This window comes from Lonchura striata, chromosome 2 (genome assembly GCF_050655825.1).
Source record: "Lonchura striata isolate lonStrDom1 chromosome 2, ASM5065582v1, whole genome shotgun sequence".
Classification (NCBI taxonomy): domain Eukaryota; kingdom Metazoa; phylum Chordata; class Aves; order Passeriformes; family Estrildidae; genus Lonchura; species Lonchura striata.
In genome coordinates, this window is record NC_140704.1 from 139,909,290 (window position 1) to 139,923,565 (window position 14,276).

The 14,276-nt window shown below is 35.3% G+C and overlaps 1 long non-coding RNA gene across 1 annotated transcript in view; it reads left to right on the plus strand.

The window, feature by feature from the left end:
- Positions 1-14,276, plus strand: part of LOC146768451 (uncharacterized) — a 29,153-nt gene that overhangs the window by 12,756 nt on the left and 2,121 nt on the right. The window lies entirely within an intron of this gene.

A 14,276-nucleotide genomic window follows, 5' to 3' on the forward strand; every position in this document is an offset into this window, starting at 1 on the left:
GAACAAACATTTTCTTTCTGTTTTATACATTGAGATGCTGTGAGGCTAAAAATAAAATGTGGTATATTGTTATAAAAGAAATCAAACCTATTTTTCAAACTATCATAGGCTTAAAAAGTACAACCTATATATGAAGTCTTCATGTATAAAAAAAATCAGCTATAGTCCCCTAGCATAAATCTTTAATTTTAAATATGTATATTAACAGTACACTCATTCATCTGCTGTTGGAAATATTTTTAATCCTTCTTGAATTACAAGAAGGGGAACTTACACTGGAGATTTTCATCATCTGAAGCTAACCTGGATTTCACTTCAAGTTAGCAAGTGAATTGCTAATTCATAATGGAAATGACCCATCAATGCCTTGGATGAAGGGGCAGATGCCTACTCAGCAAGTTCACTGATGATATGTGAGTCATCAGTGGGAGAAGTGGCTAATATCCCAGGATGTGCAGCCCTTGATAGGCTGGAGCGATCACAGAGAAAAACTGTGTGAAAATCAATAAAGGCAAGTGCAGGGTCCTGCACCTGGGGAGGAGCAACTTCAGTTGGAATGTGGACCAGTACAGTCTCAGGGCTGACCTGCTGGGATGTGGCTCTGTGGAGAAGGACCTGGGGATCCTGGTGGAAAACAAACTGACCACGAGCCCAGCAGTGTGCCTGTGTGGCCAAGAAGGTCAAAACAGGCTGAGGCAGGTGATCCTGCCCCTCTACTCAGCCATGGTGTGGCACATCCAGTTTTGGGCTCCTCAGTGAAAAAAAGAGACCTGGAGATTCTGGACCAGGTCCAGCAGAGAGCTACTAAGCTGGTCAAGAGTCTGGAGAATCTCTCTTATGAGGACAGGCTGAGGCAGCTGGGACTGTTCAGTCTTGAGACTTTGGAGAAGGGATCTCATCAATGTCTATAAATATCTGAAGGAAGGATGTCCAAGGATAGATCCAGGCTCTTCTTAGTGGAGCCAAGCAATAGGACAAGAAGCAATGTGCAGAAACCAATGCCCAGGAAGTTCCACCTGAACATGAGAAAGAACTTCTTTAATGTGCAGTGTCCATGCACTGGAACAGTTTGCCAAGAGCGGCTTTAGAATCTCCCTCACTGGAAATATTCAAGATCCCTCTGGATGCAGTCCTGTGCCATGTGCTCTGGGATGACCCTGCTTGAGCAGGGAGGTTGGAACAGACAGGCCACCGTGGTCCTTTCCAACCTGACACATTCTGTGATTCTGTGAAAGGAAAATACTTGCATACATATACATGTGTGTATATATATATATATATATATATATATATATATATATATGTAGACATACATTCAACATATTTATAAAAATAAACAAAAATAATAAAAATTGTAATGAAAGAAAAAACAAATCATAAATAAAATATTTTAAATTGTATATTGGCTTTTAACAGAGATGTGCCTATTAAAGATATTTGTGATTACTTTGCTCTTTTTTTATAGCATAACCTTGATTTTGAAAGTTGCATAGCAATTAATCCAAAGGCAAGCAAAAAGAGTATAAACCTACCTTAAAGTATCTGTGAGAATGTAAGAAAATAATGTAAAATCTCTCATTCTAAAATATTTCTTTAGAGTTACATGATTCTAATGAAATTTAATGGAAGGAAACCTATAATGTGTATATGCTTCATGTACATCCATAAAGGAATTTCAGTACTCTCCTGACTTGACTCTAAATCTGTCTCTTCAGACATGCACATTGATTTTGAAGATGTTGTGGCACTAAGCATGAAACATTCTTGATCCCTTGCAGTGCTGTCACTGAGATTGATAAGCCACATTATGGTTTGGTGGCCATTTAACTCTTGTGAACTTGACAGTATTTCCCTGGAGCTGGAGAGCAAGGGAAAAAAATGGAAAGACAAATGTGCTTGACTTAGCTGTGCTCAGGATTGCTCTATATATGAAATGCAGGTTTTCTGACAGTATGACCAATTTCTTTCTTTTTTGTTACCTCCTTGCTATGGAATAGAGAGGAGGAAAAGTTTTCATTTAAAGATGCACAATTCAGACTTTTTATTCTCTGAAATAAAAAAAAAAAAAAAAAAAAAAAATAGAACCTCAGTGTCAGCAACAGCAATCTACTGATTTTGATAACACATAAAATTTGGACATGTTTGACTGACCATGTTCAGTTGACCTCTTCCCACTTCCAGGCAGCTCTGAGGGCATAAGGAACTACTAAATGAAACAAAAAACTTCTATGTACTCTTTAATCCTTCAGTAGAGGTCCAGATTGTTGAGATTAATTTCTAGTTCAGAACATAATTAAATCAAGGAAAAAAGACCAGAACCCCCATGAACTGGTTCCTGGAAAATTTACTTTGCATATATTGACAAACCTGTGCTAACTGATGAAACTTGACTTGGTTACCCACAAACTCCAACACCATTTTTGATGCTCAGGAGCATCCAAGTCAGCTGCCCATTGCTGGCATCTGAGAGACATAAAATTTCCTCCCACCGCAGCTGGGGGCAAGGGGAGACACCCTCAGGCATTGCAGGTGAAGCCCATGGTTAACAGAAGGAATTCTCAAGGGACAACATACTCCATCTGCAGCCCAAAGCTCAGTTTAAGGACAGAAGTTCCCTCTCAGTTTTGTGGTCCATCCTTATTTTTGTCCTTCATGTGCATGAGTAGCAAATGGATGCCTACAGACCACTGAATTCCTCTTCGTTTTGGTTCAAGGGCTTGAAAAACTGGAACATGTCTGTTATGTTTGAACTGTCAAAATGATGCGCCACAATGTGGTTGTGAGAGTTTCTGCTTTCAACTCTCAAGTACCTCAGGATCTTTTGTCCTAAAGCTGTTTTAAATCCAGTGTTTCATTTCTCATTTCTCTGGTTTATGTAACATAAGAGTGAGAGCATTTGTTGTCTTAGGGAAAGATGTACAACCTTCACAAAGAAATTGGTATATAACTGTATTTTATAAGTAGGTGTTATCTGAATTTGCTACATTATCAATATTGTGTATAATACTAACTGAAGAGCTAAAATTCAATTGTGACATAATTCAGCATTTGCAAGTAGAAGCAACAAAATGTATTAATTAAAAATGTGATGATTTTCAGATGCCAGAGTGTTATAAAATAAATTTTTTTTTATGATTAATTTAATCAAAATGTTCCTTAGCTGAGTTAATTATATTCAGCCAAGACCCATAAATACAACTAGCTATCAGTTTTATAAACTGTAGTGAGAACAGTTGTATAGAAAATTACTGTTATTTGAAATTTTGGAAGATTTTTTTCAGGAAACAAGAAATCAATTATAATTTGTTATTTAGTTTAATTTACTGCGCCTCTCTTTAGCTTTTTGTTCTCTTCAAATATTAGTATAGTTCTGCTCTACTGTGCTACTGTTCTGATCTGTGGTCTGGGAAATTGCCATGTAATTTCACAATTTTCTTACATGAGGCAAAAATTACAGACACATAAGATTCTGTAAAGATTCAGAAATCCTTCAAGATGTAGAAGTTTAAGTAGAGCTTTCAAAACTGAAGTTCAGTAGTATTTTTAAAATTTCAAAGATTTAAAAATACTAAAAAATATTTACATTTATTCCTGTAAATGCTTGTGAATTAAAGCATATATTAATAGTGATCTTGCAGAGTAGCACTGTGCCCAGGTTCCCAATGTCTGCAGAGGATGACAAGATCTGAATTACACAAAAGACTGGTCTGGCTTGGTACCTGCATTAGGGCGCAGGGACAGATACTAATGGAGCACACTTTTTAAGGACCCATATATTGCATGTGTAAGTGCAATAAAATATGTCACTTTTGCTGAGACAAATCTGTACTTTCCATCTACAGGCTACCTATGAAGCAACAGTATATAGAGAAGGCAGCTCCAGGGTCCAGCATTTTATTACAGATCAAGCAACAGAATTTCCCTGAGATTGAGGAAGATTTTTTTATTAGTTACAAGAAATTTGGTATATATCTCTCAAACTTTCAAAGAGTATAATTTCCTACCAAAAACTCACAGTTTTATATATCTATAAAGTATTTTTGGAATATTTTCTAGAAAAAAAAAGTGTGTTTAGTAAATCACAAGTTATTTACAGATTCTGTGTCACATAATTTCCTTTGTAATATCTTTTAATGGTTAAAAAGAATGGCCCAGTTAACAAGACTTTTATATAAATTAAATATGTATAGAAATATCCTAGGCTGTAGAAGTCCTAGATATAGTTCTTTGCTATGCTTTCATGAATATCAAACTTGTCATGAATCCCTTTGATTTCTAGATAGGTGGTTTTCACAGATTTTCCTGTTGATACTGATTCATGTTGTATGAAGTACTTAAACTTGCATTGCAGCAGATACTGCCAAAGACTTTCTCTGTATAAAAGATGAAACAGATTTTAAGGCAAGTACATTGAAGGAAATTCTTAAGGAAATACTGAACTAGGAAAACATACTTTTTGCAAGTTGGCTGTGCATGTGTGCAGTCTTTTGGGAATGTGTCGGACATCTGGCACTTTTGAGAAGCATCAGACCTACTAATGGCAGAATGACTGTGTCATGCATTCATAATAAGCCCAGTGTTTTCATATGCAGTGGGTAATCTGGATGGTGTGTGCTGATATAGCTCACCTCCCTATGGCCTTATCTGGAGACCTGTTATCCCAGTTTAAAAATTCTGTACATGTATCAGAAAGTTTCCTCTGATAAATACCTGTCAGATTGTAGATGTAGAATAGTCATCTAAAACCCCCCATTCAAGTTTTTGATGTAGGGAAAAAACTCAAAACTCAAATCTTAGAAAAAAAACCGAGAGTGTGATATTAGCACCATTTACATTCTCTTTCACTAGATTGATGAATATTTAAAATAAATATTTAAATTAAAACAGCCTCAAATGAGAAAAATAATGAAATGCCTTCCAAATACTGTACAATATGATGTCTGAGACAATTCATTTGGGTACTAGGAATTTAACAGATAGACAGTATAGTGAATACAGTTCTACTGTTGCAGCATGGTAGGGTGGTAGAATTGCTGCAACCTTCTTTGAAATATCTCCTTCGAAGGCCACTCAGAGTAAGGCCACAAGAACAGCCATTTCAAGTCCATGCACATTGCACACAGCACAGAGAGCTCAGTGGAGGAAAAACAGGAAGGATCTTTGCATTATATATTCCAGCAAGGTTTTATGGCATCCATCAGACCAAAGGGACCAGAATCAATACATAAAAAACCATGTGATCTGCAGGAGTTAAGAATGGAGTCAGCAACCATGACAGGGACGCAGTCATTGGCACAGGGGTGGGCAAAGGGCAGCAACCTGTAGGGATGAATAATTGGGGTGGGCAGTATCAACTGGCCAATGGGGGAGGCAATCTGATGAAGATTGGCAGTAGTGCTGTAGATCACCATGGGTTAAGCCTTCTCTATCAGCCTAGGTGGGGAAAACTCTATGGTATCACAGGATTCCATATCCTGCTATACTCTCAGTTTGTGCCTTAACTATTTGCACATAAAGGAACTCTACATAGCCAAACGTATAATTTTACTGTGAACTGTGTCAGTTTAACTTGCACCTCAATTCATTGTTGTTCAGGTTCTAATGAAAACTAATATATGGAAAACTACATATTACCACTCATAATGCATGTAGCATTGAAAATATCGCTAGTGCTCTTCCAGAAATTATGTTTATTGACAATTGATTTAAGGGGAATATTACCCCATTTAAAGCCTTGATGTGAATTGAATGTGTTTTTGGAGAATTGGAGAATAAAAGAAAAACAAACCTATGGTAGAACTTGCCATCACTGTGCTAAAGAAAGGACAAAACTGTAGGCAGCTGAGACAAATAACTGCCTTTGCTGTCATGTCCTGCTGATCCATCAGCAGTGACTGCAAAAAGAAAATTATATAAACAGGTTATAGGGGCATGTCTCTCCTTAAGTTAGGCAATGTCTTCAATAAATCACAGCATGCTTTGAAATAAACTGCTAGGACTCAGTCTGACTGTCAATGTTTCTCTAATAAACCAAGCCATGACTATTTGATATTAATTTAGGCACAACTGAGGACCATCAGAAATAACAGCAAACCTCAGAAGCTTTTTGCTAAATCAAAGGTCACAGAACATGCTATAAACTGCCTGTAATAGACTTCAGCTGAAGTAATTACCTGAACAAATGAAAAGACAAAGAATAAAACTGAAAAATATCTTGAAGTGAAATATGTGTGTATTTATATTAATTATGAGTAGTTCTCCAATGTTCTCCAGCTGCCATAGAAAAAATCACTGGGTGTACTGAGACATGCAGGATTTGAAATTCATTATGATTTACAGATGACAAACTACTGAAACAGGCTGCCTAAGGAGGTTGTGAAGTTTCCTTCTCTGGAGCTATTTGAAAACAATCCAGACACAATTCTGAGTGAAATGATCTAGGGAACCCTGCTTGAGCAGGGAGGTTGGGTTAGATGACCTCCAGTGGTCCCTTTCAGCCTTACTGATTCTGTGATCCAAGTCCAGATGAGAAAATTACAAAATACTGGGCTTAGCTGGAATCTAGAAAGGTACCAAAAATGAAGTGACCAAATGAAGTGTGACGTATGAAGAGGCAGATGTGTGGGAATGGGGAAAACCCCATAGATTCAGATAAGCTAGCAGAAGACACTAACTATGGAGAAGAAGGGCAAGAAAGCTGATATGAAGAAAGATCTTCAATCAAATCACACAGAAATCTGAAAATTAGTTGGATTTACTTCGGTCTTCTTTTAGGAGAAACGACAGGTGAGAAACAGTTCGATATCTCCAGAGTTTCCATTCGAAATACATGTCATCAGTCTTCAACTTGCAAGGTTCTCATACTTGAACTAAATATTTAGTGTAAATTGAGTATCCAGAAGATATTAAACTGCTTACACCTTACTTAACAAGGAATATGCAAGTGCAAAAAATGAATGTAGCAAAATACTATCATACCATGTTAATAGTGGTCCAAGAAAATTAATTTAAAATTGCTATTTAGAAAAAGAATTTCAGAGTTTAATTTTAAGAAAATGTCTTATCTTTTTCAAAAGCTTTATTTTTTACATTATAAAGCTTAAAAATATTTGATTTTTGCTGAAAGTAATAAGTAATCAGCTAAATGTTTATTTTTTTTATTCATGGACACACTGTGAATGATGAGTAGCCACAGATTTATTGCATGTTTGTGGGAAGAGAGCCCTGATTAGTATGAGCAGGTGCATATTGTCTGTCACAAGCCACCTACATGGTGATATGTTGGTTTTATTTAGCAAATCTGGTTTACACTGCTGTGTGTTCAGGTTGCAGTCTAATTGGAAATCTGGCAAGGAAACATTTGTACTTTTGTGACCTGTTTAGAACATACCAAAGGCTAGCAGTGTTTCACTTATTTAAAAACAACCACAGTCCACCAGAGAATTCTTCCTTTTAGCTGCCAAAAGTGGTTTTGGTCACTAGAGATCTAATCTGCTGATTAAAGAACACAGATGCCCACAAGCTATAGATAATTCTGATAAACTTGCGAATATCCCAAACAATGTGCTGAATTCAGTGTAGATTTACAAAGTAATTAAAAACATTAAAATTGAGACAAACACAGTGCTTTAAAATTGTGACTCTGAGTAATCAATGAATGTAAATTGGTGGCTGTTGTGATATTTTGTAATATAATGAGTAGACAGGTTTTCATTTTTTTTTTTCCCACATCACAGACTGAGATACCTGAGGTCATTAGGTATGGTAAAGTATGTTTCAAGATTCTTGTTAATATTCCCTTCCCACTTCTTGTAGGGGGTCTTTGACACTCATAAAGACGAAGTGTTAGTGAATTTAACAAATAAAACTAAACTCTTCAAGATTAACATTACAAACTCAGCAGGAATTTTGCAGTAGTAATTAAACTTTAGTCACAGTTGGAAAACTGTATGGTAGACATTGTAGAGGTCTAGATAAAAAAGAATATGTTAAGAGTGTGGGAACTATAGAACTGTAATATAATTACTTGATTGTCTTTCAGTGAAAGATAAAATTTAAGTAGCATAAATCCTGGTGCTGTTAATCACTTTCCTTTTGGTTTTATTTGTTTGTTATTTGGCATCCTCTTACAGATCAAATTCCTTATTTTTTAAATATACAATTTAAAAAATAGTTAATTTGGAAAAAAATCCCAGGTATAAAAATCCATTATTGTTTGTAAAAAGCTTACAAGGAGATTATAAACTCTGAAAATGTTCTAAAATTTGAAAAAAGAAAGTAATGAGGTTATTGAAAGAAAGGGCATTTGAAAGGAAGGGTGATTGAAAGAAAGGCTAGTGAAAGAAGGAGTGCAGATGCATTTCATTAAAGTCAGTAAAGAAACTGCATTGGAGGAGGGGAATGGAGATGGGGAAAACTGCATGAGTCACTGTTCTTTGACTATGTGCTCCCCTTCTTAAGGTAAATAAATTCAGACATTTCTTTTGTGTTTAGGTGAATCAGTTACACTAGGATGACAAAATATATTGATTTTTTTTCACACTGAATTACTGATAGACTCTTTTAATCAAAGACATCAGAGCAGATGATTAAACTTACTATCAAAAAAACATTTATTTACTGAGCAATACATAACATGATGACTGCATCACATCAGAGAAAATTTACATGTTTTCATTGAGCAATTATGTTACCCTTAAGTCTAGACCGAAAGTAACAGACATTCACTGCAAGCTGGGACAGAGCTTATCATAGAATCACAGAGTGTTTTAGTTTGGAAGAGGCTTTAAAGATCATCTAATTCCAGGCCTTTGCCATGGGAAAAGACACCTTCGGGTAGAGCAGGTTGTTCTAAGTCCCATCCAGCTTGACTTTGGACTCTTCCAGGAATGGGACATCCAAAACATCTCTGAGCAACCTGTTCTAGTGTCTCACTAACTGCACAGTAAAGAATTTATTCCTAAAATCTAGTCTAAACCTACCATCTTTCAATTTAAAGCTATTTCACCTCATCCTATCACTACCTGCCCTTGCTCTTAAGCTTTGTTGTAGGTTCACTTCACCTACTGGAAGGCTGCAACCAGGTGACCCCATGGGCCCATCTCTTAAGGCTCTCCAGGTCCCTCTGGATGGCATCCCTTCCCTCCAGCCTGTCAGCTGCACCACACAGCTTGGTCTCCTTGGAGAACTTACTGAGGATAAGTGGCACTCAAGCCCAGCGCACAACCAGCTGCCATTTTCTAGTGATGTGAACAATGACATTCAGTGTCCACAGCTTACACTTCCATAGTGTCCTTGGTCAGACTGGGGTACCACCAAAAGGGCTCAGCACAGTGATACCCTGTGAGATGCAGTAAGCAGAACACCAGATATTTTTGACAAATATTTTACAGTATGTATCGAGTTCCTTCTTTATTGTAATGTTCTGCAAAATTATTTTCTTACACCAGAATTTGAGGTACTGCCATGTACTTGTTATTTCTACAAAAAATTTATACCAAGAACATAGTGTTGCAGAATTTGCTTACACGAAACATAAATATTCCAATATTATATTCCTGGCTGTTCAGCAGTTTGTTGTCTAAGGTTGCAATGTTGACAGCAAATTGGAGATATCTATTTTTCTGACCTTATTGCTGAGCAGAATAGGTTTTATTAATTTGCTTTGAGATAGGAAGGCTTTACTAGCATTAAGCACAACATATTATTTTTATTATGTTTTCTATAATAAGTTATTTTAGCAAGTTTATCTCATTTTTAAAGGCTTGTTACAACTAAAGAGGTTTTTCATCTATTAACAGAGAGATTTATATTACCAGATTCATTAGGCATTGCTGGTCTTATTGTAGAACTGTATGTTTCTGTGCTTTACTTCCAATTAAGTAATTTTACAGAAAGAAACACATTTTTTTAAAATGGGAGAAAATTATACAAAATAAAAATACAAGCTCTCTATTAATATTTAATATTGTTAAACTTTAATTTAATTACAAGATAAGTATGATCTGTTTTTTAGATATTCAAGCACTTTAGCAGCAAAAGTTTTTTCAATAAAGAAGTCAATATGTTAAAATGAACACTTCAAGAATGAAATCATTTCTTCAGAGCTTCTCTAACAAAAGATTTTAAAGCCACTGTACAATAGGAAGGAGGACTAGTTTTACACAGAGGAAGATGGGTTGGAAACACTTAGAACATCCAGGTCTGTCACTTTTTTCTTCAGCTTTTACACCCATATCTGAGTATGTTTCTACATTGGAGGGGGAGGGGTGGAGGTTGGAGGAGGAGTTTAGAAATTAGGAAATAATACAATAATCCCCTCGAACTTGCTTCAAGTAAAGATTGATTTGACAGTTTTCCTTTTCTTTTAGAGGGAGTAGACAAGAGAAGGTCCCTTTAATAGAATTCAACATCCGTAAAATAGAGGAATGACAAGTGATGAGGTTGACCTTAACCTCCAGCTGAGCTTTGTTAGCTGCCTCCAAAGCTGAGACAAAAAGCAATTCAATTAGGAAAGAGACTCTGAACAGCATTAATGTTTGAACAAGAAGCACATCCTTTTAAAAAGGTAACAAAATATTGGAAAGGGCTAAAGTTTAAAATTAAGTGATAAATTGTCAGACAGCAAGGACTCAGATCAGTTTCCCAGGAAGACACATCCAGTAACATTTAAAGCTGCCTAAATTATCTAAGATATCCACATGGAGCTGGTTGATGTAAAGCCCATTAGGTTTCAACCTGATTGACAAGATTTTGAAATGTATCTGATTTTGTGACAAGAAACATTTCTGACCAAACCTTGGGCAATATTTATATCACTTATCTTTTCTACAAAAAATGTGAAGAAAAGATATTTATAATTGACAGATTAATAATAATAAACTTGCCATTATGACATCACTTTTCCTTTTGTCTGTATATTCATGAGAAATAATATTTATATCACTTGTCTTTTCTACAAAAAGTGTGAAGAAAAAATATTTATCATTGACAGATTAATAATGATAAACTTGCCATTATGACATCACTTTTCCTTTTGCCTGTATATTCATGAGAAACCACTGGCTAAATTTTGTCACTCACAGGGAATTAACAGTTGGGAAAGGTACCAATTTAGTGTGTTACTTATCTTCAATTGCTAAATATCCATTGATATTTTTCCATGACCAGTTTGTTCATGCACAAACATATTTCAGGTATGTTAATTTGTTCTGTCTCTATCAAGTTACACTTTTCCACTGTAGTTTTGTTCCATAAATCCTTAAAAAATATTTCCTGTTATTCTTATCTGATGATGGCAATATTACTAAACAAAGCTTCATACAACCTGAAGAGATGGTTAAAGATGTTTTGGGTACAAAAGCATTATTTGAAAATTTTGCATCATATCTGTTTGCACCTTGTCTATGCCTATTTATTGCAGATATCAATGAAGTTAGCAGAAAAAGAATACAAAAATAAGCCAGAGATTACAGGTCATGGATGCAGCACAGAATTCTATATTTGTGCACAAAGTCCTTGGAAGCAATGCTGAACTTACTGAGTAAATGGTGAAACTCCCAAAGAATTAGGTGGCTGATTAGCAACATTTATACAACAGTGTTTCAATGCTAATGTTTGAAATAGTGTTAGTATTCTCCTCCCTGTAAACTACCAAAATTATGATCTTTGAAAGCTTAAATATTGCATACATAAAATGTATTTACCTGTCTACTGTAAACCTGACAGTAAAAATTTTAAGAGGTTTTAAATTGTTAATAATTCAATTAATAGAGAACGACTAATCAAGCTATAAAAATAAATCAGAGCATGTGACTAGCATAAAATAGTGCCTAAGTTATCTTTCATCAGAGTACACCTGTGTAGGTATGTCAGGCCAGATATATAACTTCTAATTTTGCCATAGAGGACAATGCTAATCAGTAGAGAAAAATGAGTCTTGGCACCCACCATTTCACTGAATTGAACTGTTCAGATTACATCTGTCATGACTGTATTCCACTGTAACTGAGACACCTTCCATGAGCTCTTCCAGTAGGACCAGCAATAGTGAGGCTGCACCTGGAATGCTGTGTCTGGGACTGCACCCCTCAGCACAGGAGACGTGGAACCCCTGGAGCGGGTCCAGTGGAGGGTGACAAAGATCATCAGGGGACTGGAGCATCCCTCCTGTAAGGAAAGGCTGAGGGAGCTGGGCCTCTTTGGCCTTGAGAAGAATGACTAAGAGGGGACCTCTGCTGTTGAATTGGAACAAGTTTTTTTCCTTCTCTGATAATTAAAAGTAAGTGTTAAAAAGCAGCAATATTGATCTTGGAAAAAGAAGACTTAAAAGATAGCCGTGCTCTAGCATGGCTCCCAGCTAGCTATCATTATCAGAGAACAGGAGATTTTTCATTCAATTAGTCTACCAGGATGCCATTGCTCTGTTAGTTTTATTTAGGGTTTACTTTCAGGGAAAGCAAATATGAAATGCTATCTAAAGAGAGCCATCTATGCTTCGAAGGCTTTTTGTAATTGCTGGAAAAGTAGGGATATACCATGATTTTTCTGAGCTTAAGAGACCTCTCCCAATTACACTTTTGTGTCACAGTTAACTAGGTAATGATACTGTCAACTTAGTGGACATTTGACTTCTCTTCCAGATGACATAAACAGTAAAGATGCCTTTTGAATAATTGGTGTGAAGGGGGCTTTTGGCAAAGTTTTCAGAGTCTTCTATGAAAATGCATATTCAAGAAAAGAAGTCTGAGATAATGGAAAAAATTAAGCAGATTCATTGTTACACGGGTTGTATGCAGCCTGCATGTTTTAAATGTTTTATTTTTTTTATGCAGCATATCAAAACATCTTTCAAATATTGAGTTATGATTGTACTTTTTTCCAAGTTTCAATTGGGGTTTAAATGACTCATAAGCATTAGTAAACTTGAAATCACTAAACCATGAAAAACATTTGCTTTGACAGAAATGTCTGGTGATAAAATGTTCAGTTAGACTAATAAACTAGTTTTTATGTTTCAGCTTCAGAAGAATACAGCAAAGAATGAACACAAGGGTAAATCACAATATCTACTGAAGACATAAAGCTTAAAATTGGATATCAGAGCCAACTATTTTAATTGAGAATTACTTAAAGCAGATGAGACTGAATATATTGAATTACATTTCTGTGTATCTTTTTACATGTTTTTAATTAAACAAAAGTAGATTCTAATTATGTCTGAAAACAGCAGATTAGAAAAGAGCAAGCAAGCTGTCCCAGCAAAGGAATGAAAACAGCAATTTGAAAGTGGAAAGGCTTCATATCTCCCTTCTTGTACTCTGTGAGCTTGGAGTTGCAGCTTTCGTTATTTCTCATGTCACTGTCTTGGATATTAGAATAGGCTGCAATTCTCATTATATCAAAACAATTGCTGGAATCAGTGAAAATTTTGCTGCAGAAAAATGGCCAGCAAATTGGGTTCAATACACAGAATTTTTTTTTTCTTCTTTTTCTTTCTTCTACACTTATCTATCTCATTTTTGAGATTAGTATCTTCTTACTAATTAAAATAATATTGATTTGGTCTGCTTCAGACTAATTTTTATCCACTGAAAGTATACGTTCAGTGCTGATATCTTTTAAAGAATTATTCCTTATAGAGTCTGTTTCTTTCGACTTTTCCTGTATCTAGAAGGCAATGTTATGATGCATATACCTCAGTGTCTCCAGGTAATTTAACCTCTATATTATTTTATTATGCCTCTTTTCGTATTTCTTCCTCTTTTATTAAATAAAAAACTTTCTTAGACTCAGCAAAAGCTGCCTCATTCATCACAAGAAAATGATGTTCAAAAAATCAAGTTTGGAGAATATTGATATTAATAAACTTCCTAGGTAGTAAGTTGTTGGAAATTTGTCTGTTAATGGGATCGTGTTGCCATTCCATTTATTATAGTATCAATAATATTGATTTCTCCTTTAGGAGTTTTGTGTCTTCATCTTCTTTTTCACACAATCTATATTTGCAGTACAGTTCTTTTTGTTTGGTAAGATGGCTATTTTTCTTTCAATATTTTCAAGCCTGTCTTTAAGCAATTAAAATTTAGTTTCAGTTCAGAAATATATGCATGCATGAGAATTAAATAAAAATATTGTTACATAAAATATATGTATTTAATAATCATATTTAGTAAGACGTATTTTTATCCATATTACTGTAAATTTTTATGTGTTACAAAAAGATATGAGTTCAGATATGAGATTTGGCATTCATTGTATTTTAGCTGTGTCATGCT